The following is a 23,081-nucleotide window of genomic DNA, read 5'->3' as shown; positions in this document are numbered from 1 at the left end:
CGCCCTTTGATCCCAAAACCACTCCGAGGATACCTGTTACAGCATAACCGTTCCTTCGTTCCTTCCTTCCAGGGAGAAAGTTGAGCTCCAGAGGGAGGTCCCCAAGTATGTGGCAACTCCAGATTGACCTTCCGTTGGCTTTCCCCAAATCCCGAGCTTTCTGCCGCACTACTTGGCATTATTATTACGGAGGAAAGTGAGAGACTGGCCCCAGTTCTTTCTCCTCCGTGATATTTATTTACCGAACCTGGGAGAGCTACCAAGATGAATCCTGGCAAAGTCTTATAGCCCCGGGAAACAGGGATGTTTTCGGCTGTTCCGGGTAAGGCGGGACTCTGAAAAGCCAAGAAGTGCTTCTGGAAAACTTTGCATACAATGTTATTTCCCTCATTGTGTTTGGGAATACTTGCCCATGGCCTCTATTAGTAGTATTCTCCAAACACCCACAGTCGGGTGGCCTCTGCGCATTTCCATAGGAGAAGAGTCTGAAAAGATAAACTTTGCAGGTTGTAGGATGATAGAGTTAACATGATCTCATTTATGCAAAAGCCATTCTGATTTATGGGTATGTAAATGTCCAGAAATAAAGCTTGTAGGCAAATAGCTCTTGCAGGGACCTGTATGGAGAGAACAGAGGCTGGAGGGCAAGGGGTGGTGGTCGTTGGTGAGGTGGGTGGAAATCCTTTTTCTCCCTCCCTCCATTCGGGTCTCCTTAGCATCTTTTCCCAGCGGCATAGATTCAAGGATTATTTTTGTAATTAAAAAGTGTGGGAAGGAAAATCCAAAAGGGCTGCCACAGGGTGGGACATGCATGTTGGGAAGAGCCAGAGGTGAGGTCCACGAAGGAGAGAGTGAATGGGGACTGGCGTTCTGGTGGTCCGTGGGCTGGAACTTGGGGGCTGCTACAGGAACTTGGAAGGGATTGTTGTAGCATAAATAAAAAGAGGCCCAAACAATCGTGGTAATCTTCCAGAACTCCTTCTACCAGGATGGGAGACGGGAGAAGGAATAATTAGGTTTAGAGAGGCTCTGGATGAATCTGTGGAAAACGGATTCCCAAATAGGACATCGAGAAGTGTTAAGGAGGCTTGGGGCGGGTTCCAGATGCTTGAGAGTGACGCTCCGGAACGTGACTGGATCCTGCCATGCGTGGCCATCGCAGGCTTGAGCTGGCCTGGGGTCACACGCTCCTGTGTCTCATGAGCGATCAGTCACAGATGGCCTGTGTCCTTGAAGTTCAAAAGCCCCAGAAGCAGAGGACTTGGAGGCTGCGTTTGGCGCGGTGCCCTTCACGGCCTCGGCTTTGGCTCCGTGTGTGTGTTTACAGTGGCTTGGTCTCCGTCGATGGGCCAAGGGACAGAGCTCTTTCTTGACGAATCGTCTTCCTTGAGGTCATGGTATCGCTCCTGTTGGCATCTGATTTTCGGGTGTGTCTGCGTTCGCCTTCGTGGGAGCGCGTGTGCGCATGCGTGTGCGTGCGAGCCTAGGCCCGCCCTTCTGGGTCAGACCTGTGCTGGGGGCACCTTGCCTGACCCAGGGTGCTCTGCTCTGGTCCCCTCTGTCAGAAGCCCAGGGTGCACCCCTCTGTTTAAGCAATTTTGTTAAAAAAAAAAAAAAAGAGGACCCTACTTCCTCAGAGGGCTGTTTGCAGAAGAACCTAGCAGCCCTGCATATGGGCCACTAATGATTTTTGCTGGCCATAGAATGTTTAGCTGCCAAATCCAGGCTGAAGCGAAATGCGGTATTAATGCACCTGCAGGACCGCCAGCTCCCTGCCTCAGTTTCTCCATTCTAGCGTAGTAAGCATAATGCATTTGGGGAACCCTTTAAAGTATGCACATTTCTCTTACTTGCCCTTCTCCTAGCCTCCTCCGTTCTTCCCTTCTGTGCCACAGATGTTTATGGGGTGGGGGTGGGGGTCTTGTCTGTTGTCTCCTCCTCACCTCTACCTCCAACCCTAAAGGGGCCAGAGCAGCCGCGGAGAATCCAGGCACAAGGAGTGAGACCAGACGTGGGGTTCTATGCCTTATCCAAGTTGTAGGTCTCCCAGCTGGAGGAAGGAGAAATTTTAATCTGGAGAAATGATAGATTTTATATTTCATCTTAAGTTTTGGAGTGGAGGTGTTCTTTTGACTAGGAGAAAGCAGGAGAGGTGTGGGACTGGCCCGGATTGCAGCAGAGGACCGTGGAGTTGATCTGTGGGGGCGGGGGGGACCAAAGACGAAACTGTGTTTTGCGTCTCCCCGGAAGCAGAGAGCTCATTCCAGAAACCACTTACTCTCGTGTAGGGCCCGAGGCATGAGGACAGATGGAGCCGACATGCCGTAGGGCTGAATGTCTGTATGTTATGACTCCGGCTAACGGATGGTTCAGTAAGTGGGTTCTGTCCGCCAACCTTGATGAGTGTATCTTCTCAGTGACCTGGAAAACCGGGTCAATGAGGAATTCATGGATCCCTTAGAATTCTGTTCTGGAAAATGGTGGTGGGGGAGGGCTGGCTCTGGCCTACGTTCTATCCCGGATTCCTCCCACACGGTGAGGGGCACAGGATTATGGACCCCTCCTGCTTCATGTCCAAGTTCGCTCCATACCCATTGGCCTAGAAGTGGGCATACTGGCTTCTGGGTCTGCCTGAACCTCCTCTTGGCCCCGCAGCCTGGTCATCCGATGAGCGGGGGCTTGGCTAGAGCAGGCAGAGAAGGGTCCTTTCAAGTGCAGGGCCCAGGCTAGGGCCAGCTCTAAGGGCCTCGGCTCCTCCCACACACTTCGGCATGGGGGTGGTTTCAGGCTCTGCCCCTGATTCACAATATGGACTTGCACATGTTTTGGAACCCCCCCTGAGTCTGTTTCCTGGTCTGCACGATGAGGACAGCATGAACACCAGGAGGCTGGGCTTATGGCTTGCTGGGAGCCCCCATGTGCAAGGCACCAAGGGCAGGAAGGGTGCACAGCCTTGCAAAACCGATCCGACCTCATTTGGCTGTCCCTACTGTGTCCAGGACAGAGTCTGAGCTACTCAGCCACATGTCTGAGCCTGAGCTTGCCTGGCCGCCTCTGGCCCTCTGGCCCCCTGTGCCACACATAGGCTGCCCCTCACCCTTCAGCTAGTGCTCTCGCTCTGGGTCACACCTTTAGTGATGCTGATGATGAGTGAGGAACAGGTCCACTTTGAACCCTCACCATTGCCTGGTCCACCCTTGTGGCTTGACCTGGATGAACCCATCATCCTTACCACGTGTCTCGAGGCCGGCCACTCACTCCCCACCACTCCCCACTCTGCCATCATTCTGGGCACCGGGATGTCCTGGTGTGTGGCTCACCAGTACCCCCTCTGTACCGCTGCCCGATGGGCCTTTCTCAGATGCAGTAGAGGACACTCTCCTCTGGTTCAAGCCCTTTGGTGACCCACTGTCTCCTGCATTGGCTTGTCAGACAGCTTTCAATTCTTTGGTCAAATCTTAGTGACTGGTAGGAGCCGCCCAGGCTGGTGGGTTAAGAAAGGTTCTGAGGTCGAGTCTGGGCTCTGGGAGGAATACCGAGACAATTGAGGGATGTCACTGTCACTGACGGACAAGAAAATGGAGGCAAGTGTGATGTATTTGCAGCCTTGGCCTTTATGATAAAATCCTACCCTCTCCAGCATCCCATAGAAAGCCCGTCTTTTTTTTTTTTTCCCCCTTAAGATTTTATTTATTTATTTGAGAGAGAGAACAAACAAGCACAAGCGGGTAGGGGGGAGGTTGAGGAAGGGCAGAGGCAGAGGAAGAACCAGGCTCCCCACGGAGCAGGGGGCCCGACACATGGCTCGATCTCAGGATCCTGGGATCATGACCTGAGCTGAAACCAAGAGCCTGAGCCACCGGGTGCCCCCTTGGGATACATGCTGGAGAGCCACTTTAGTGATGCTGGGACAAAGTGGCCTCGTGGAGGTGAGCATAGACTTTTCCAGCCTATACCACCTGCAGAGTCCGGCCCATCCCTCACATTTGTGGAGTTTGGGGCAAGGGTACAGTTGGAAGCCCACACACCATATGTCTAAATTGTGATTTATGAATTAAGCTTACGAACTGTTCAATAAAATCTATTCCGTCCTTGACCTGGACAAACCTACCGTCCTAATGACCTGGGTGGAGGGTGAGGCTCATATTGAGAATTCTTAGGCTCCTTGAAGTTTGTGCTGGAATTCAGCAGCATAGGGAGAGCCAGCCACCCTTCACTCCCCTTCTTGTCCCGACCGACACCTTGACCCTGGTGTGGCCTCAAGCACACACTGTAGATACTTTTTAGTCTAGCCTGGTACCTCTCATCCTACCCTAACAACTGCCTCTTGGCCATATCTCCTGCCTGTGTCCAACAGCTGGGGAGGGAATCCCAGGCCCTAGGTACCTGTGCTTGGTCCACAAAGGTGGTTGTGGTTTTGAGAATCATGTCCCCTTGGCCCCACATCCTTTTTGCCCAATGGGGAGGGGTGTGGCCACAGGGAGGCGGATACCGACCCTGGAAAGCACAGTGCTCGGGGTGGGGCTCCTGTTTGCTTAGATTTAAGACGGTTCTGTACACCTTACTCCTGGGGAGAGTGGGGTGAGTTTCCGCCTGTACACTCCCAATCCTCAAAAGTTAGATGGCTTTTCCCCAAATGTCCCCAGTCAAAAAGACTCCATCACAATGACCGAGTTAGGCTGTGTCTGAATCTTCCCTCCTGGTTTCCTCCCGCAAAACCTGTTCTTCATCCCCCATGAGACTGTGGGCACTGAGGGGAGCGTCCTTCGGCGCTGTGGCCCACGAGTTACGTGGCTGGTCTTGCTCACATGCTTTAGGTACAGTGTCCCCTAAACAGCAGGGCACTGACAATCAGCTCATCAAGACGAACCCTGGACATAAAAGAATTGTCCCTCCAGACCTGTCCGTGACTCAGGAAGTCTGGGGCTTGGGTGATCTGTATTTTAGTGACCTCCCCAGGGGGCTTATGGTGCAGCCAGGTTTAGGAAGCAGTGCACGGAAAACAGAGTTTCCTGAGATGCTTTTACCACGACCCACAATAAGAAATACCTTTTCTGTGGGCGGCTGAGTATGTCTGCGTATGTGCGCACGCGTACATCTGAAACAAGTTTCACAAAATAATGCTTACTGTTACCATATGTGATATTCTTTCTCTCTCTCTTTTTTTATTGTAGTCTATTGAGTTCATAAAAAAAAAAAATGCTTGCCAAGACTCAGAAAATTAATTCCACAGCCCCTCTGGGTTGAAACCTGCTTGGGAGACCCTGTGCCCTGGGGGAATGTGGGAGGCCCCCCCCGCATCCGTGCCTTGTCCTCTCGCCTCTGCTCTGACTCTGAAGTCTCTTTCTACTTTCAGCCTAGCTGAGTGCTTGGTATGTCCCCTTCTTACCCCAAATGACCCCTCCCACTCCCACCAGGATCTTAGTCCACTCTCTTATGGGGTAGCGCCAAAGCCCCTTCCTTCAGGAAGCTTTCCAGGACTGACCTCCCTGTTCTGTGGGCAGCTCTTTGTGCCTCGTGGATCTGTGATACACTTCCCACTTTCCTAACCTACAGATGGAATAATTTTTGCTATGTGTTTACTCCCTATCGTGGCCCTGGCCGGCCCAAGTGGGACACAGGTGCACAAGTCGGCCCTGCCCGACCCCTACTCCTGCCCCTTGGGGAAATGAGCTTATCTTGCCAGCATTGAACCACCCCAGGCTTAGTGCAGTAGGTGGGCTGGAGTTGGGGACTCAGATGTGAGGGCCGGATCCAGGCAGACAGAGACAGGAGGCCCTCCGCAAGCTCTGGGAAGTAAAGGATCACATCTGTGAGGCCTTCACTCCCTGATCTCAGGTTCTCCCTTGCCTTACCTTCAAGGAGTTACTATTGAGCACCTATTGTATGCTTGGTGCTAGAGGCTGTGAGGTGACTGGTGATTGGTGGGGCCTCAGAGACTGGTTGCAGAAAGCAGACCCCTGAACGAGGATGGGATTTGGGCCATGTGGATGTGTGCTAAGCGGTATGAGCAATTGTCTAGGGGAATTTCGGTGTCTTGTGCCTCAGTTTTCTCTTCTGCAAAATGGGTACGATTATAACATTTACTTCAGAAGCTTCTTCCAAGGCGTAAACAGGTTAATACCGTATTTCGAAAAACGTGTTGATAACCACTATTTGGCCTGGTGGCTGGGCGGTGTGCTTGCAAAGGTTGGGAAAATGGGGTGTTTCACAAACGCGGGAGGCCATGGAAACCTTTCCTGGGGAACATTTTGTCGGGCTGGTGTCCTGGACACCCTACTTTGGGAAACGCTGGCCTGGACCTCCCAGGGAGTCGCTTTTGAAGTGGGTTTTGTAGGATGAACAGGAGTGTGCTCGGCAGTCACGGGGGAAGGCGTTTTGGGTGGACGAAACAGCCAAGTCAGGGCTGGGAGGCCTGACCATAGTTCTGTGTGGTCAGTGCAGGTGAGTTCGGGAAGGCTGGACCCCGGGGGTTCAGGGAGGCACCGGGCAGGCTGGGCCTCTTTCTGCCACCCTGACGAGCCTGAGCTTTATGTCTAGACATGGTCCCAGTGGGTCTAGTGCTAGCTTTGCTGGTGGGGGGAGAGCCAGCTCACAGACAGTGTCGGCGGCCCTGGGCCACTTGGTGAACCGCTGGTAGGTGGCAGGTTGAGGACAGTGGTGGCTCCCGGCCCGGCCCTGTGCTTGGGGGGATGCTGGGAGCTGGCTGCTTTGCTCCTCGGAATGTTGCAAAGATTACAGTGTTTTCTCAGCTCTGAACAGGCAGCAAAGCACGGTCCGTGCACCTTGCGTTTTTATAAAATACTTGTATTTCTCCTCCACGGGGTTTTCGTGGGGCCGGCCCACGTCAGGATTCCAGTGGCTGCTTGTCGAGCGAATAAACGGACAGAGACCTTGACCTCTCTCCTCTGGGAAACTGAGGCTGTGGCCTCCACCGTCATGCGGTTCTGAATTTCCGAGGGGCCTGCCAGGGAGGTCTTTGTTTTCCGTCTGTCCCCACCAGGTCAGCTCTGGAAGCTGCGTTTAGAGGTGCGATGGAGGCGACCTGCTTGAGGGAGTCCTGCTTCTTCTTTTGAAGTAGAAATGGGTGCAAAAGCGGGGCTTTTCCTGAAAACCACACGGAATGGCCCAATGGAAATATCTCGACTGACTTTTTCCCCCGAGGCCCAGGGTTTTCTGTATCTCCTTTCCCTCCAACTCTCTCTCCTCCCCCCCAACCCCCTCCCTGCTCCCGTTGCCCCCAGCTTGTCTGTTTTTCTAAAATCCATTCCCAGAGAAACAATTCCTATGGCAATAAGAATACTACTCCAGGCTTCTCTTGGCTTGAACCTGTCCCACACTTCATTGCCGCTTTGAGAGTGTGTGAGCTGGACCCCGACCAGCTCTGCCTGGGGCAGGGAATAGAGTTAACAGTAACTAACTGTTAGAGGATTTTCGGGAATCCTGCTGCCGATCCTAAGGAAGGAGACGCATGGCACACTGTTCCCCTCCCCGGAGGAGTCAAGGGTCCCCGGCCTCTCCCGCCCGGTTTTTCTTAACTTGCCTCCCAGAACCTGGGGTGTAGGTGGTTCCTTGGTGGCTCCCCGCATGAGACCACCTTGAAAGTTGCTGGACGCCATCCAGGTTAATTCTGTAACACTCAGGGTAGGGGTGCGGGGTGGGGAGGCGGGGCTCTCACCCCGGGATCCTCTCCTGCAGCCTCCCCTGCAGCTGCCACCAGAGTGCTCCGCATCGAGGTCAGAGCCGGCCACTGACTGCTGACCCCTGCCGCCTCCCCAGGGCCCACAGGGGCGTTTCTGGAGCTTGTCCTGCTGGGTGTTAATGGGTTATGAGAAGCAGTTTGGGAAGTGCTCAAGAGATTCCCTAATAAAGAAGGAGGGTGAGAACCCCGGTTCTGGGTGGCCCTGACCGAGTCACCTGACCTCTCCTTGTCTGTGACATGGGGGTGATGGTCGTATTTACTTCATTCCCCAGAAGGCTTGAGGCTCACCCAAGCTAATATGAAGCCAGCACTTAGAATGATACCTAGGAAGCACTCTCGATGACTGGTTTCAGCGATACAGGCTTTTCCAGACGGGGCAGGGTGCAATAAACCTTGCAAAGCTTGGGAAATATGGTTTCACGGACATCAAGCCCCCCGACTTTTCCTGGGGAGCCTTTGGTTTGGATGGTGTTCCAGCGGCACCCTCTGGGAAGCGCTGGCCTAGTGGGTTGGAGTTCGGGTCTTGGCGGTTTACAGGGCCTTTCACCCATCGGGAGCTGGTCTTTAGCAATCTTGGCAGGGGCATTTCTAGCCTCCCCCCTTTAGTGGCCCTTGGTGCAGGCAGGGACCAGGGGAATATGGGAGTGAGGGTCCTGTCGTTTCCTGAATCCCAGAGGACCCTGCTGGGGATTTCAAGGCCTTGAGTGAGGTGCAGGGGCCGGTCCACACTCGTGGCCAAACCTCAGCCATTAGCGGGGTGAGCACACAGGGTTGCCCCCAGAACGTGATGGACGAGCAGGTGGGAGGGGCTGGGGGTGCCCTGAGATGCCGGCAGTGAGGCCAGAGGGCCCAGGAGCTCTGATGGGCATCCTGTCCCAGAGAGCGAGACCCCGTGTGGCCCCTGGATTGGGGGGCAGGGCTTCTTAGGGCCTGTCACGTCTGGCTGGGGGACCCACAGCCAAGCCATCGCTTCCTCCCGGTGACATGGTGCCTCCCGGGTAACATGAACCTAATAGGATTGGGTGAGATCAGATGAGGAAGTGTGTGTGTTGGAGACGCAGCCGAGTTATTACTTAGGGCGTTCCTGCCCACCGGACACCTTCCACCTGCCTGAGCAAGACTTGGGGGGGGACACCGATGCGTGTGGGAGGATGGATGCGTGCTCCGTGTGTGTGTGTGTGTGTGTGTGTGTGTGTGTGCGTGATGCTGGCACCTAAGCCTGGCTGCACCTAGCAGCCCAAACCTTTTATGTCTCTGTTTGCAAGTATCTGGTCCCCCTCCCTCCTCCCTCGGGCATCTGGCCTTTGATGAGGAGCCCCCCACCAGTTCCTGCCCCTCGGGAGGCCCAGTAGAGGGTCTTTCCTGCTCCAAGCCACTGCAGAGGGCTTAGGATTCTGTCTCCCCTGGGGAGCAGGCTCTGGAACTGGGGCCCCGCACAGGCTGTCCGCTGACCCCCGTGGGGCCCAGGAGGCGCCAGGGCCCGCGTGCACCCGTCTCCCTGGGGAAGGCTTTGCCCAGAAAGTGGCAGTTTCCTTCTGATTTGGCTCCGGCTGTCTGCACCCCGGCCAGTTGCCTCTGGCATCTGACATTTTTGTCATTCCTGCTGCCCTGCGAGGGCTTATTTGGGGGAATCGGGGCTTTCCTCTTCCTGTGCCTCTGTGATTGACTTGGCCACACAGCTGCCTGTCCGGGTTGGAGACGTCTCAGCCTGCCCAGGCACCTACCATTTCTGCAGGGTTGGAAACTGGGGTCTGCAAAGGGTTTGCCAGGCTCTTTGTCTCGTGGGTCGCACGGCGTCGATGACAGCTCAGACCCCGACTCTCTGCCTGCAAGCGCTCTGAGCCTCATGTGTGCCTTCCTGGAAGGCAGCTGAGCTTACCAGAGAGACCCCCTTCATCGGCTCCTTGCCTCTCTGGGTCCTCTGCTCACCCAGCTCCTTGTAACCTCAGGCTGCTTCCTGCTTCCTGTCTCTGCATCTCTTGGCCTGGTCAGCGAACTCCTGCTCAAAGCTCGGAGCTCAGCCTAAACATCACATCCTCAGGGAAACTTTTGCTGTCCCCCGAAGTAAGGCCAGTCCTTTTCATTAAATGCCACTGGAGCTCATGATAACTTTAAGCCCATCCTATAATCAGGCGCTGGATCATTACTGAAGAGTGGCTTACGGGGAGACTGAGTTTTCTGAGGGCGGGTGTCCTGCCTGTCTAGTGTGGCGCTGTATCTCTAGGTTCTTGGAGAGTCCCTGGGTTACAGAGAGTATCCAGTGAAGGATGAACTGCTTTGCAAGCTGTATTAGTTCTTTACCTCTTCTGTAACAAATGGCCACAAACTTTGTGGCTTAAAGCAATGCAGCTTTATTACCATATCGTTCTTGAGGTCAGAAGTCCGAAGTGGGTCTCGCTAGGCTGAAAGGGATTTGAGGGACTGGTCCTTCCAGAGGCTCCAGGGGAGAATCCATTTCTTTGCTTTTTCCGGCATCTGGGGCTTGCCTGCATTCTTTGTCGGAGAGCGTCTTCCCCCCTCTTCAAAGAGCACCCCCCAACTTCTCTTCCTAGCATCTCTGCTCTCTCCGACTCTGATTCTTCTCCACGCCATCTCATAAGGACCCCTGTGATCTGGTTGGGCCCGTCCAGATCACCCAGGATCATCTCCCCCACCTCAAGAATCTTAATTTCATCATACTCGCAAAGTCCCTTTAACCATGTAAAATAACAGATTCACAGGGTCCAGGGATTAGGATGAGGACATCTTGGGGGTGGGGGGCATTATTTAGCCCACTACACAAACAGAAATGAAAAAAGAAAGGCATGTCAGACATTTGGGTCCTTGGAGAGTTGGGTTAATCCCAGATTTCAGTGTTCATTCTGAAAGTGACTTGAAGCCTCAAAAGCCTGTTAAGACTCAGCCTTGGGGCACCATCATGATCTCAGAGTTCTGGGGTCAAGCTCGTGTTGAGCTCTCTGCTTAGTGGGGAGCCTGCTTCCTCCTCTTTCCCTGCCTGCTGTCTGCCTACTTGTGATCTCTGTCTCTCTATCAAATAAAGTCAAAACATCTTAAAAAAAACCAAACAAACCTCAGGCTTACAAGAAAGAGCTATGATGAGGGCGTGGCCTTCCCACTCAACCTTTTACATAGGGTGTGAGGTAGGGATTCAACTTTAATTCCACCCCCCCAAACCTCCCCTCATGCTTCTACTGAATAATCCACCTTTTCTCACAATTTGCTATGCCACTTTTATCAAATCTCAATTTCCCTGCAGGCACAGCCCTTTTTCTGAACTCTTAATCAGATCTGGTGCCAAAACCATGCAATTTTAATGACTATATCCTTATCGTATGTCCTATTAGCTGATAGGGCCATCTTCCTTCACTGTTCATCTTTATCAAAATAGTCTTAGCTGTTCTTGTACATTTTTTCTTGGGGGTGAACTGTAAAGATTTTTATTTATTTATTTGACAGAGATCACAAGCAGGCAGAGAGGCAGGCAGAGAGAGAGAGGGGGAAGCAGGCCCCCAGCTGAACAGAGAGCCTGATGCAGGGCTCGATCCCAGGACCCTGGGATCACAACCTGAGCCGATGGCAGAGGCTTTAACCCACTGAGCCACCCAGACGCCCCTTGGGGGTGAATTTTATAACTGTCTTTTCTAGTTCTGTAAAACATGCTGCTGGGATTTTGAGCTAGGCTGTATCAGCTTATTGGGTTCGTAGAATTCGATGTTTATAAAATTGTGTGTTTTTTCAGGAATGAGGTATACCGGTCCATTTATCTAGATCTCGTTTTATTTGTTCTTGGGTGTTTTATAGTTTTTATGGCTATCGTGAATGAGTCCTTTTTGTTCCCTGACATTTGTAAATGTTTATGTCTGGCAAATAGGAAAGCTGTTGATTTGGGGTGTGTTGATTTCATATCCAGTTACTTTCATGGGTTTAAAAAAAAAAGTCCCTTTTAATGGTCTTTTAGGTGGTTCTCTGAGGTTTTGAGGTAGAGAGTCTGAGAGTCTCCAGTGTGTGGGTGTCCTTCCACACAAATGTTCCCAGGTAGATGCTGTTCCCCCAAAAGCTTAGGTGGTCCAAAGCATTCCTAAGAGAGAGAGGACAGTGTTTTAGACACCCTTGTGGAGTCACGTACCTTAGCCCAGATGTTGGCTGTTCAGTTGCCTCAGATGGCCTGGAGCTGTCTGTGCAGACTGATTCTGGCCCTTCTGGGCTTGTCCATGAACTTGTGGAGGAATTATAGGGACAGCTAGGACTGAGTCACACCTGCATCCCAGAGAATACTTGCTTTATTCCCGTGTCACATTCTTGTTCTGCAGCTGGGTCGAAATTACGAGTGACCGGAATCTTGAGACCATGAGGCAGGGGGCCTGGGATTCTCTGCCTTGGTTATCCCCATGTCTTTGGCCTCTGCCAATATGGAGCCAGAAGTAGGTGATCAAGCCAAGTAGGTTCCTACTGGGTGGGCGGGCAGGTCAGTTCAGAAAGGCTCAGCCAAGTTGGACGGCAGTGAGTGGACCCCAGTGCTCAGAACTTTGGAGTCAGGCAGATCCACCTCGGAAACTTGCCTCCCCCTCTGGCCACGGGCAAGCTGTGTTAGCTTGCATCAGTCTACCTATCTGAGAGATGGGCCTTACGGTTGCCAGTTCCTGTGGAAGGAAGTGTTATGTGAGCCATCAGAATCAGGGCTGTGTCATCCTCGCGATGCAGCGTGGGGTGGCCCCTGGGGTCGGTCATGCGACATTCTGGATGGTGTGTCCGCCTGGAGTAGCTCCCACCTGGTCCTGCCTCGGCTTGCTTTATTCCTGTGTCACATTCTTGTTCTGCAGCTGAACTCAGGGTCAAGAGCCCCATCCTGGAGGGCTTTGTTTTCCGGGGCAAATAACCCAGGGCTGAGCGTAGAAAGTGAGCTGAAACAATCCCTTATTGATTCAACAGCCACAGGACCAGTTGGGACATCCCAGTGTTTACTTCTCAGGCTCAGCAGTCCAACTCACTCAGGAGCTCAGGAACCTAGGACTGTGTTTTAACCGGGGATGAACCAAGGGGTGAACAGGGAGCCCTGGGGGGGCCCCGACGGGGTACGAGGGTCCGGGTGGTTGCATGAATAAGAGGTTTGGCAGGAAAACCCGGTTTTCAGCCTGGCCATTGGCAGGGAGGCAGTAGTGCTGGAAATTGTCTGCCTGCTGGCCTGGGGCAGCTGCACGTGGGGACAGCTGTCTCCGCTCTGGACATTGGATCTGCCTGGAGATTAATAACAGAGCCTGGCCATGCCCGAGGGGATCAGAGAGGGGCTTGGGTTACAGTGCACCAGGAAATTCACCTGCCCTGCTGACAGTGGGTGGGTAGCCTACAGGATGGATGGGCTCTGGGGGATCAGGGGGGTGTCTGGGCAAGACAGCTCACCACTGGCCGAGCCAAATCCACCCCACGGGATGCAAGCTGACTCTCCCAAGGGCCGCCTTCTTTCCGTTGGACCCGAAACCAGCAGGAGCTGATCTCCAAGAATTATGTGAAGAGCTGGGAATGGAAACCAAATGTTGGTGTCAGGTAGAGAAAGCTGATGGAAGCCCTCGGCCCAGCGAGCCTGGAAGTGGTGGGGGCCCCGGACTCGGGTGGCCAGCCCAGATGTGTAGGCAAAGAGGGCCTGATGCTATTTTCTTTGCAGACGAATGTTGATTTTCTCCTGATTATATATTTACGCCAGCCCATTTGGAAAATATGGAGAAAGTGAAGAGGAAGAAATCATTTATAATTCCATATTTTTTAAGCTTTAAATTTTTTATTCCTTTTCTTGTGGCGAGACACACATAACCTAACATTTACCATCTTAACCACTTGGAAGCGTACAATTTGGTGGCATTAAACACATTCACATGGTTGTACAACCGTCCCCACCATCCATCTGCAGAACAGAAACTCTAGACTCATTAGACACTGCCTCCCCAGCCCCGTCTCCCCCAGCCCCGGGCAAACACCATTCTACTTTCTGTTGAATTTGACTCATCTCAGGACCTTGTACAGCATTTGTCCTTTTGTGACCGGCTTATTTCGTTTAGCCTCATGGTCTCCATGTTATACCAGGTGTCAGTTGAGGAATAGTCCATGGTAGGGCGCCTGGGTGGCTTAGTGGGTTGAGCCTCTGCCTTCGGCTCAGGTCGTGGTCTCAGGGTCCTGGGATCGAGCCCCGCATTGGGCTCTCTGCTCAGCAGGGAGGCTGCTTCTCCCCCCGTCTCTCTCCCTGCCTCTCTGCCTCCTTGTGATCTCTCTCTGTCAAATAAATAAGTAAAATCTTAAAAAGAAAAAAAAAAAGAATGGTCCATGGTATGTATGAGCTGCATTTTGTTTAACATTCTATCTCTTGATGGGTATATAGGTTTCTTCAACCTTCTGGCTGTCGTCAATAATGCTGCTGAGAACCTGGGCTTAGAAATATCTCTTTGAGTCCCTGCTTTCACTTCTTTTGGGTTTCTACCGGGAAGCAGAATTGCTGGGTCATGTGGTAGTTCTATTTTAATTTTTTGAAGAACTTCCATACTGCTTTCCACAGTGGCCGCTCTCTTTTTCATTTCCACCAACGGTGAAAAAGGATTCTGATTTCTCCTTATCCTTGCCAACACTTGTTGTTTTCTGATTTTTTTTTTAAAGATTTATTTATTTGACAGAGAGAGAGAGCGAGAGCACAAGTAGGCAGAGAGGCAGGCAGAAGCGGGGGGAAGCAGGCTCCCTACTGAGCAGAGAGCCCGACTTGGGGCTCAATCCCAGGACCCCAAGATCATGACCTGAGCCGAAGGCAGAGGCCTAACCCACTGAGCCACCCAGGCACCCCTGATCTTTTTTTTTTTTTTTAAGATTGATTTTATTTTGAGAGAGAGAGAGAGAGAGAGAGAGCAAGTGCACAAGCAAGGGGGAGGGGCAGAGGGAGCGGGCGAAACAGACTCTCTGCTGAGCAGGGAGCCCAGCAGGGGTCCATCCCAGGAGCCTGGATCATGACCTGAGCCAAAGGTCATGACTGAGCCACCCACATAACCTGATCTTTTTTTTTTTAAGAGAGACCACACACCCACACATATGCATGCATGCCCTTCCATGCAAGGCAGAGGAAGGGCAGAGGGTCAGAGGGATAAAGAGAGAGAATCTCAGTCTCAAGCAGGCTCTATGCCTAGCACAGAACTAGATGTGGGGCTTAATCCCAAGACCCTGAGATCATGACCTGAGCTGAAATCAAGAGTCGGCCACAGAACTGACTGAACCACTCAGGTGTTCCCTGATTTTTTTTTTTTTTTTTGATAGTAGCCATCCCGATGGGTGTAAAGTAGTATCCTAATCTCATTGTGTTTTGGATTTGCATTTCTTCAAGGATTAGTGATGTAGAACATCTTTTTTTGTGTTTCTTGTCCATTTGCGTTCATCACTGGAGAATTATCGATCTATTCAAGTTTTTTTGCCCATTTAAAAAATCAGGTTGTGGGGCACCTGGGTGGCTCAGTGGGTTAAGCCTCTGCCTTTAACTCAGGTCATGATCTCAGGATCCTGGGATCGAGCCCCACATCGGGCTCTCAGCTCAGCGGGGATCCTGCTTCCCCCTCTCTCTATGCCTGCCTCTCTGCCTACTTGCGATCTCTGCCTGTCAAATAAATAACTAAAATCTTAAAAAATAAAAATAAAAAATCAGGTTGGTTTTTGTTGCTGTTGCTGTTGACTTTTAAGTGTTCTTTATGTATTCTGGATAGTAATCCCCTATCAGACATATGATTTACAAAAATTTTTTTTCCATTGCGTGGGATGCCTTTCACTCTGTTATTACGTACTTTGGTGCACAAATGTTTTGCATTTTGAGGCAGTCCAGTTTATCTTGATTTTTCTTTTGTTGCCTGTGTTTTTGGTGTCATACCTGAGAAACCAATGCCAAATCCAACACCATGGAACTTCTGCCCTATGTTTTCTTCTGTGTTTTGCCTGAAGAGTTTTATTCTTTTAGAATATATTTTGCTCTTTGACACTCTATGTATATCACAATTCTTTGCTTGATACTCAGGACTTGCATTATGTCTAGTGAAAGCTGAGCCGTATAGTGTACTATGATGACTTTTACTGTTCCTGCCCACATTTTTGGCCCTTCCTGTTTTTGTTCACTTAACTTTGGGCTTATGTGGGTTTGGGGTTATTTTGGGGGCTTGGGGTTCTTTTCTTTTCTTTTCTTTCTTTCTTTCTTTCTTTCTTTTTTAAAAAATATATTTCATTTATTCATTTGAGAGAGAGAGCATAGGCAAGAACATAAGGAGGGGGGATGTTCAGAGAGAGAGGGAGAAGCAGAGTCCCCAGTGAGCATGGAGCATGACCTGGGGCTCAATCCCAGGACCCTGAGCCAAAAGCAGATGCTTAACCAACTGAGCCACCCAGGTGCCTCTTGCTATGGGGTTATTAACTCACCTCTAAACTCTCCCCTAGTCAAGCAGATGTCTTCCTGATAATCCACTAGATAGTCCTCTACTCTTTGGAGATATTCCTCTACTACTTTAGAGATATTCCTCTACTCTTTGGAGTAGAAGACTCTGATCTGCTGAGATCTGGCCAGGTAGAACTTGAAACCTACAATCTTGGGATCATTCTTCAGAACATCCTGGTGATTTCCTTTGCCCCAAGCTTCTCCCCTGTGTTGGACACCCTCTTTCCTACATTTTATATCCACTATTTTTTGTTTACTCTCTCGTTGTAATGGAATGCATCCTTTAGTAGCTTTCTGAAAAAAGGCAGAGGGTGCATGAGGCTTGGTGTCAGGAATTCTGCCCCAGGCCCAAGGCTGAGACATTTGTGTACCTCTCCTGCCTACCTCTGCCATGGGGCTTTACACTAGAATCTTCCACCTGACTTCCCACCCTCCTCAGGCTAGACTGCCAGGGATCAGTAAGCTTGGCAGTGTGGGCTTATTTCTATGAATTTCTATGAACCTTTCTATTTCTATGAACCTATGAACCTTTCTGGCTTCTTCGAAATTCCTTTCCTTTGTCTCCAACTATGACTTGAATAATATGTACTTTTTTTTTTTTAAGATTTTGTTTATTTATTTGACAGAAAGTGAGAGATCACAAGTAGGCAGAGAGGCAGGCAGAAAGAGAGGAGGAAGCAGGCTCCCCGCTGAGCAGAGAGCCTGATGCGGGGCTCCATCCCAGGACCCCGAGACCATGACCTGAGCTGAAGGCAGAGGCTTAACCCACTGAGCCACCCAGGTGCCCTAATAATATGTACTTTTGACTTGATATTTTAACCAGCATCATTCATTGTGCTGAACTAGGAAGGATTTGGTGAGCAAGAGGAGGACCTTGGGTAAAGGAAGAGGAGGAGTGGGGGAGGGAGATTACCCAGGAAAGATGAAAACCAGAGCCTTTCTCCAAAGACCCCAGGATAGGGGAGACTGCTGTTTTGTGTAGGGAATTCAGTCTCAAATGCTCTAGGTGGACCTCCTAAGTGTTAGGAACTGTGAGGTTAACTGAGGCAAATGCCACACGGTCAGGGGCTCATGTGGGTTGGACACCCACTGGGAGCAAAGACCCAACAAGCCTCAGCCCGGTCACGGGTGCAAACAAGTGGGGACAAAAACAAGGGAATGCACGAGTGAGTGCCTGACCCGCTCAGGAAGCAGGCACCCACCTCATCCCTCCTCCAGAGCAGGTTTATAATTTCTCAGAGGGGTCCCAGAGTGAGGTCCTTGTCTTTGCTTTGTTCCTGCCAGACCGGCTTTCCAGAAGCCACTTTAAAGAAGCCACAGAGGCCACCAGCTTTAGGGGGCTTGCTTCTCCCTTTGAAGTGGGAGTGGGTGGAGAAGGGAGAGTTTTCCAGAAAATTCCTGGAGACAGCCTCAATGTAAATATCTGGTGTGGGCTCAGGGATTGAGAACCCCTTCTCTGAAGTTGGGAAGCTGAGAGTCCACTGCAGGGGCTGTGTGGCTGCCTGGGCTTTGTGGGGAGGGCCTCTCACACCCCCACCTCCCAAGAGCTCTGAGCCCCTCTGTTCTCTGTGAGGCTTCAGGGCTTCTTCAGGAGAATGTCCCCACCTCCTCAGGTCTCCTCTGTGGCCTGTGCCCTTTGCCCGCGCCTTGCCTCTCTGGCCTGACCCACTAACGAAAGCCTTCTGTGCAGAGGTCAGGGGTGCCTGGCTATGGTCACAGAAGTCTCATGGGGGACGGGGCGGCGGAAGAAGAGGGGCCTGGGGGAGGGGCTGAACCCACAGAGCTGGAGCAGATGGCGAAGAAAAACACAGGTTTGTTTGCCTCTCTGGGGGTTCCAGCATAAGATGGGAGTTCTCTGGTCTTAGGAGTTTGCTCACACACGAGTGCCTGCTGGAATGTGTGTGTGTGTGGGGGGGTGGGAGTCACCCCATTTGTGCCATAAGTGCTGGAATTTGGTGGGGATTCTGGTTATTGTTTATCTTCCAGAGGGACTGACTGTCTGGGCTGTGGGCTTCATCCTGGGCAGGGGCTGTGAACTTCCCCCTGAAAGCCCCCCACCCCAAAAGCCATGGGTTATTTTGGGGTGTGTGTCAGTGCAGGTCCCGTTGAGCGGCAGCTAGACTCCTAGGCCTTCCCCGTGACTCTCTGGGGGGAGGGAGTGATCTCTGCATGTGGACCCAATTTGAGAGGCCATTCAAACTCTGCAGGCTTCAGGTCGGAACCCAGCGTTACCCTTTGTAGTGTCAGGCTGACTAGGTCTGGGAGACGACAGGAAACCTTGTAGCTTTGCTGGAAGGAGCAGGTGAGGGAAAGTGAGCAGACTTGGGCTGGCTGGTTTGAACAACTGTGGCGGGCTCTGGGTGGGGGGCGCGCGGGGCAGGGGCTGTCCCCGGTTGTGTGTGATACCCGGCCCTGGGGTGAATACGGCAGGTGAGTAGTGGCCCTAAATGTGAGTCCCCAGAGGGAGGCAGTTGGGGGCGGCCTCTGGCTTGATTGGTTTGCATTCGATTGATTGGGAGCAGGGCCTTCACAAGGCGACCCAGGTGTATCCTTGGGTGGTCCAGGGCGAGGCTGTCTGGCACATACCTGTGAAAATGTTGGAGCCCACAGCGGATGCCCAGGGGCCTGTGTGAGCCTGTATTTGCGTGTTGTCAGCTCAGGAGCAAGGGCTGATGTGGAAGCTGGGGTTTTCAGGAGTCACTGTCTTCAGCGAGCGGGACGCATGTGGACCTCAGACAGGCAAGGGCGTGGATCACTGCCGTCTGCCGTCTACTCAGTAATTAATGAACTCGCGATTTGTTTCCTATCCGTGTTCTCTGTTAGACTCCAGCTTCCCTGAGCACAGAGACCAGGATAGAGACCTCTGATGCCTCATTACGGTGGCAAACACTGACCCCGTACTTATTATGTGTCAGGTGGCATTCTAATGTGTCGAGTGCGTTAATTCATTTATTTCTTGCAATGACCCCATGGGTTGGATACTTTTATATTTAAAAAAAATTCATTTATTTATTTGAGAGCGAGCGAGCATGCGAGGGTGGGGGGGAAGGGGCAGAGGGAGAGATTATCCAAGCAGACTTCTGCTGAGCGTGGAGCCCGATGCGGGGCTTGATCTCATGCCCCTGAGATCAGGACCTGAGCCGAAGCCAAGAGTCGCACGCTTAACCGACTGTGCCACCTGGGTGCCTCTAGGTGCTCTGATTTTATGGGTAGGGAGACTGAGGGGAGATTAAACAGGCGCTCCCCCACCCCGGTCACACAGCTAGTAAGGGCAGAGCCAGGATGTGAACTCAGGCTGTCCTAGCTCATGCCCTTGACTGCTGAGCTGTCTGACCGTTCAGACAGTGCTTGAAGGTGGAAGGTGAGCAATGAAGGGAACCCAGATAAGGGGACAGGAAGGGCCAGGTGGGGAGGGGGCCACGTGCGATGTGTCTGCGTCATCTGGGTGTGCATTCTAGGAGCACAGCAGAGTCGTGTGGGAGCACGGAGGCAGGGGGCGGGGTGATCCCGGGAGCACAGAAGTGGCTGGCGGGGAGGTCCTTCTGGGCAGAGGAGGGAGAAGTTGCTTTGAGTTTCCCGGCAGAGCTGGGACCCCGCAGGGGGGTGCAGAGGTGGGAGGCTTCTCCAGGTCGGTGGAAATAGTAGGAGCCCAGGTACGCTGAGTGGGGTGGGTCTGGCATTCTACATCTGGTCCATAGGATGTCTGCACTGTTCCTTTCACCTGTGTCCCCAAACTGGATGTATGGGGATGGCTGGGAAGCCTGAAAGCGTGCTGAAGGTGGTTGCAACTGGGTTTCCCTCCACCGGCCCAGTGTGGTCATCTCCTGCTGGTGTGGCCTGGGGCCAGCCATGTGAGGGAGGCAGAATAATGGCCCCCGAAGATGTCCCCATCCTAATCCCCCCAGAGCCTTTGAATAAGCGACCTGATCTAGAAAAAGGGACTTTGCTGATGTTGAGATGGGAGACGGTCGTGGGTTATTGGGGTATGCACCACCCAGTCCCAAGGATCCCATTAAGAGGGAGGTGAGAGGGTCTAAGGGAACGGGGGACACAGCAACAGAAGCATGGGGTCAGAGTGACAAGCTGAAGGGACTGAGGAACCCAGAGCCTCCAGGGGGAACCAGCCCCCCGACACCTCGACTCCAGCCCGGCGAGACTAAGTTCGGACTTCAGACTTTTCAGAGCTATAAGATAATAAATTCGGGCCGTATTATACCAAGTTGGAGATAATTTGTTACAGCAAGGCCATATGCCACGTGCCTTCTCCGAGCCTCAATCTTTCCATCTGCAAAATGGTCACAACCCTCCCTATCCTGTCCTGACTCCCGAGCTTCTGAGAATCAGAAAGCAGAAGACCTTCTGGTCTTCTGAGATGCTGCTGGAACTTTCTGTCACCGCACAGCAGGTTTCCGTCCGTCGGCGGATGAATGGATAAAGAAAATGTGGTCTCGACATACAATGGAATATTACTCAGCCTTGAAAAAGAAGGCAGTCCCGCCATTTGGGACAACAGGGAGGAAGCTGGAGGACAGGGTCTAAGTGACATCAACCAGACGCAGAAGGACAAGGGCTACATGATCCCATGTAGATGAGTGATCTAAAGGAGTCAAACTTAAAACCCGTGAAATCAATGAGGGGGAATTTGTAGAAGCCGAGAGTGAGAGGGTGGTGCCAGGGGGAGAGAGGAAATGCGGAGGGACTTGTCACAAATATAGAGTCTCATTTACGCAAGAGGAAAATCTGGGAGATCTGCGCATCGCGGTGCTGGTGGTTAATAGTATACATTATGCTTAAACATTGTCTAAGAGAGTAGCTCTGACCTTATGGGTTCTTAACACAAAATAACAACAATATTACATGAAAAGAAGGGACTGGGTGTATTTACAGGGCAGATTGTGGTGCTGCTTTGTGGAAGGTATATTTATCTCTGAACTCATCAACTTGTAACCATTAATTACATACAGCTTTTCGTAAACCAAGTGTATTTCAGCAAAGCGAGTTTGGCGGTGGGGGTAATGCAGATTTCTAGACCTCACCATCATATGTTTGCAAATGTCCCGCTGTGAGGTCTCTCCTGGAGGGGAGAAAACCTTATCCCCAAGAATTCTAACCAGAAAGCCCGGCGATCCCACCACAGGGCTGATTACAAGAACCCTTTGTAGCAGTCACACTGCAAGTCCTTCATTTGCTGTTTTTCGTGGGTGACTGTTGGGTCGCCTGGTTCAGAGCCTTCTGCAGGGTGTGAGGGGTTTACTTTTGGGTGTGGATCCCACGGGAAAAGCCATCAACAAATAGAGTGCGTTCGCCGGGCCCCACTGTGGGCTCCTGGGACCAGGGGAGGAGCTGAGGCCCATCCCTCCTGGTGGCCCTGCAGGGTACCCCCCCCCCCCGCCCCCGCGCTGCCTTCTGTCTGCAGGGTTTCCTGGGAGGGAAGCCCTTTAATCAGCAGAGCTGGAGGAGAAATGCCTCTGCGGGCCTGGATGCCGAGAGAGTTATGATTCCTGTCTCATGATTTGGTGCCTTTCTTGGTCCCCAGGAGCCAGAGGCCAGGCGGTGGCCAGGTGGGCGCTGAGGGGACGGCAGGAAGCCTTACGGTGAGCGAGGGCATGGAGAGGCACTTTCCAGAGAAGAGCCTTAGGAAGGGAGCTGTGGTGTTACGTGGTGGACTGAGCCTGGCATTTCAGCCCGGGGACTGAGCAGTGCGGGGACATCCTGGGTAGGGAGGGAGACCAGGGCCCCCTGGTAATGGTCGGATTCCTGATCGCTGTCCCCTAGCTGCTGAGGGTGCCCGGCTGGGGACAGCATGGTCGCAGGACAGCCAGGAAAAGGGCGGACCCCTTCCCGGGGCACCTTGGCTGGTGAGAGCCATGATTCTCTCTCCTAATATGACTTGCATTTTTCTTCCCCTTGGGTGTTATATCGAGTCTCAAAGTGTGGGGAAAGCAAATATTTGCATAAGGAATCTTATTTCTAATGGGCATTCTTTCTTTTTTTAAAAAGATTTTATTTACTTGAGAGAGAGCGAGAGAGTACAAGGTGACGGTGCGGGAGTGGTAGGCTCAGATGTCCCTGCTGAGCCAGGAGCCTGATGTGGGGCTCGATCCCAGGACCCTGAGATCAGGCCCCGAGTCAAAGGCAGATGCTTAACCCACTGAGCCACCCAGGCACCCCTCATGGGCTTTCCTTCTAATTTCAAAGCTGTTTTACCCTAAGGATGAATCTGGTGGTAAAGTAGATTTGAATTTGAATGTGAAGATCCTAAACTTGTTTACGGGCGTTTAATGTTTAATTCTCCCGCGGAACTCGCTCATTCACAAACATTCTGCTTATCGCCTACTGGACGCCGGGGCGCCGTGCAAGTTGCATGGATTTCTGCCGTCAGGGGCCAGGGATGGTGCTGTACTCCCCGGGGCACTGCGGATGTCAGTAGGTGGACACCGTTGGGGGGAACTAAGAGGAGGGGGGCTCAGCTTGTCCAAGCAGGACCCCAGAGATCTGAGAGAGGAGGGGACTTTCCTAAAAGACATGTCTGTGGGCAGTGTCCCATGTGCGGAGGCCCCAGGAGAGCCCCCAGGTAGGGAAACCTCAGGGGAGAGCAGCAGGAGTGAGACCTCGGTCCGCGCCATCTCTGTCCCTTCTTTCTTCATTCATGCGTCTAGTGAGCACCTGTTCACGGATGGGCACCCTGGGGCCGGGGGGCCGGGGAGGCAGGGGCTCCGTCGGGGTACCTGCCCTCCGGAAGCCGGCCAGGTAGAGCAGGCTGGTGGATCGCAGCACTCACCTGCCCACCATGTGTCCCCACCCAGGTGGCTTTGTTTTCCTGTCTTGGGGATGACTTTGCAGATGTTTGCAGAACGACCTGCCCGGAGAGGGCGTAGGTACGTCCAGCCTCGTGAGCAGTAGAAACCTAGCCCTGGCTGGCTGGAGGGCACGGAGCAG

General features: G+C 52.4%; 1 protein-coding gene across 2 annotated transcripts in view; it reads left to right on the top strand.

Annotated features, from left to right (window-relative positions):
• Nucleotides 1-23,081, top strand: part of COL26A1 (collagen type XXVI alpha 1 chain) — a 121,422-nt gene that overhangs the window by 1,456 nt on the left and 96,885 nt on the right. The gene's annotated exons all lie outside the window — the stretch shown is intronic.

Source organism: Mustela putorius, unplaced genomic scaffold (assembly GCF_011764305.1).
Source record: "Mustela putorius furo isolate JIRA1106 unplaced genomic scaffold, ASM1176430v1.1 tig00000139_pilon_pilon_pilon, whole genome shotgun sequence".
In the NCBI taxonomy this organism is placed as follows: Eukaryota; Metazoa; Chordata; class Mammalia; order Carnivora; family Mustelidae; genus Mustela; species Mustela putorius.
This window is presented reverse-complemented; position numbering and strand designations above follow the sequence as displayed.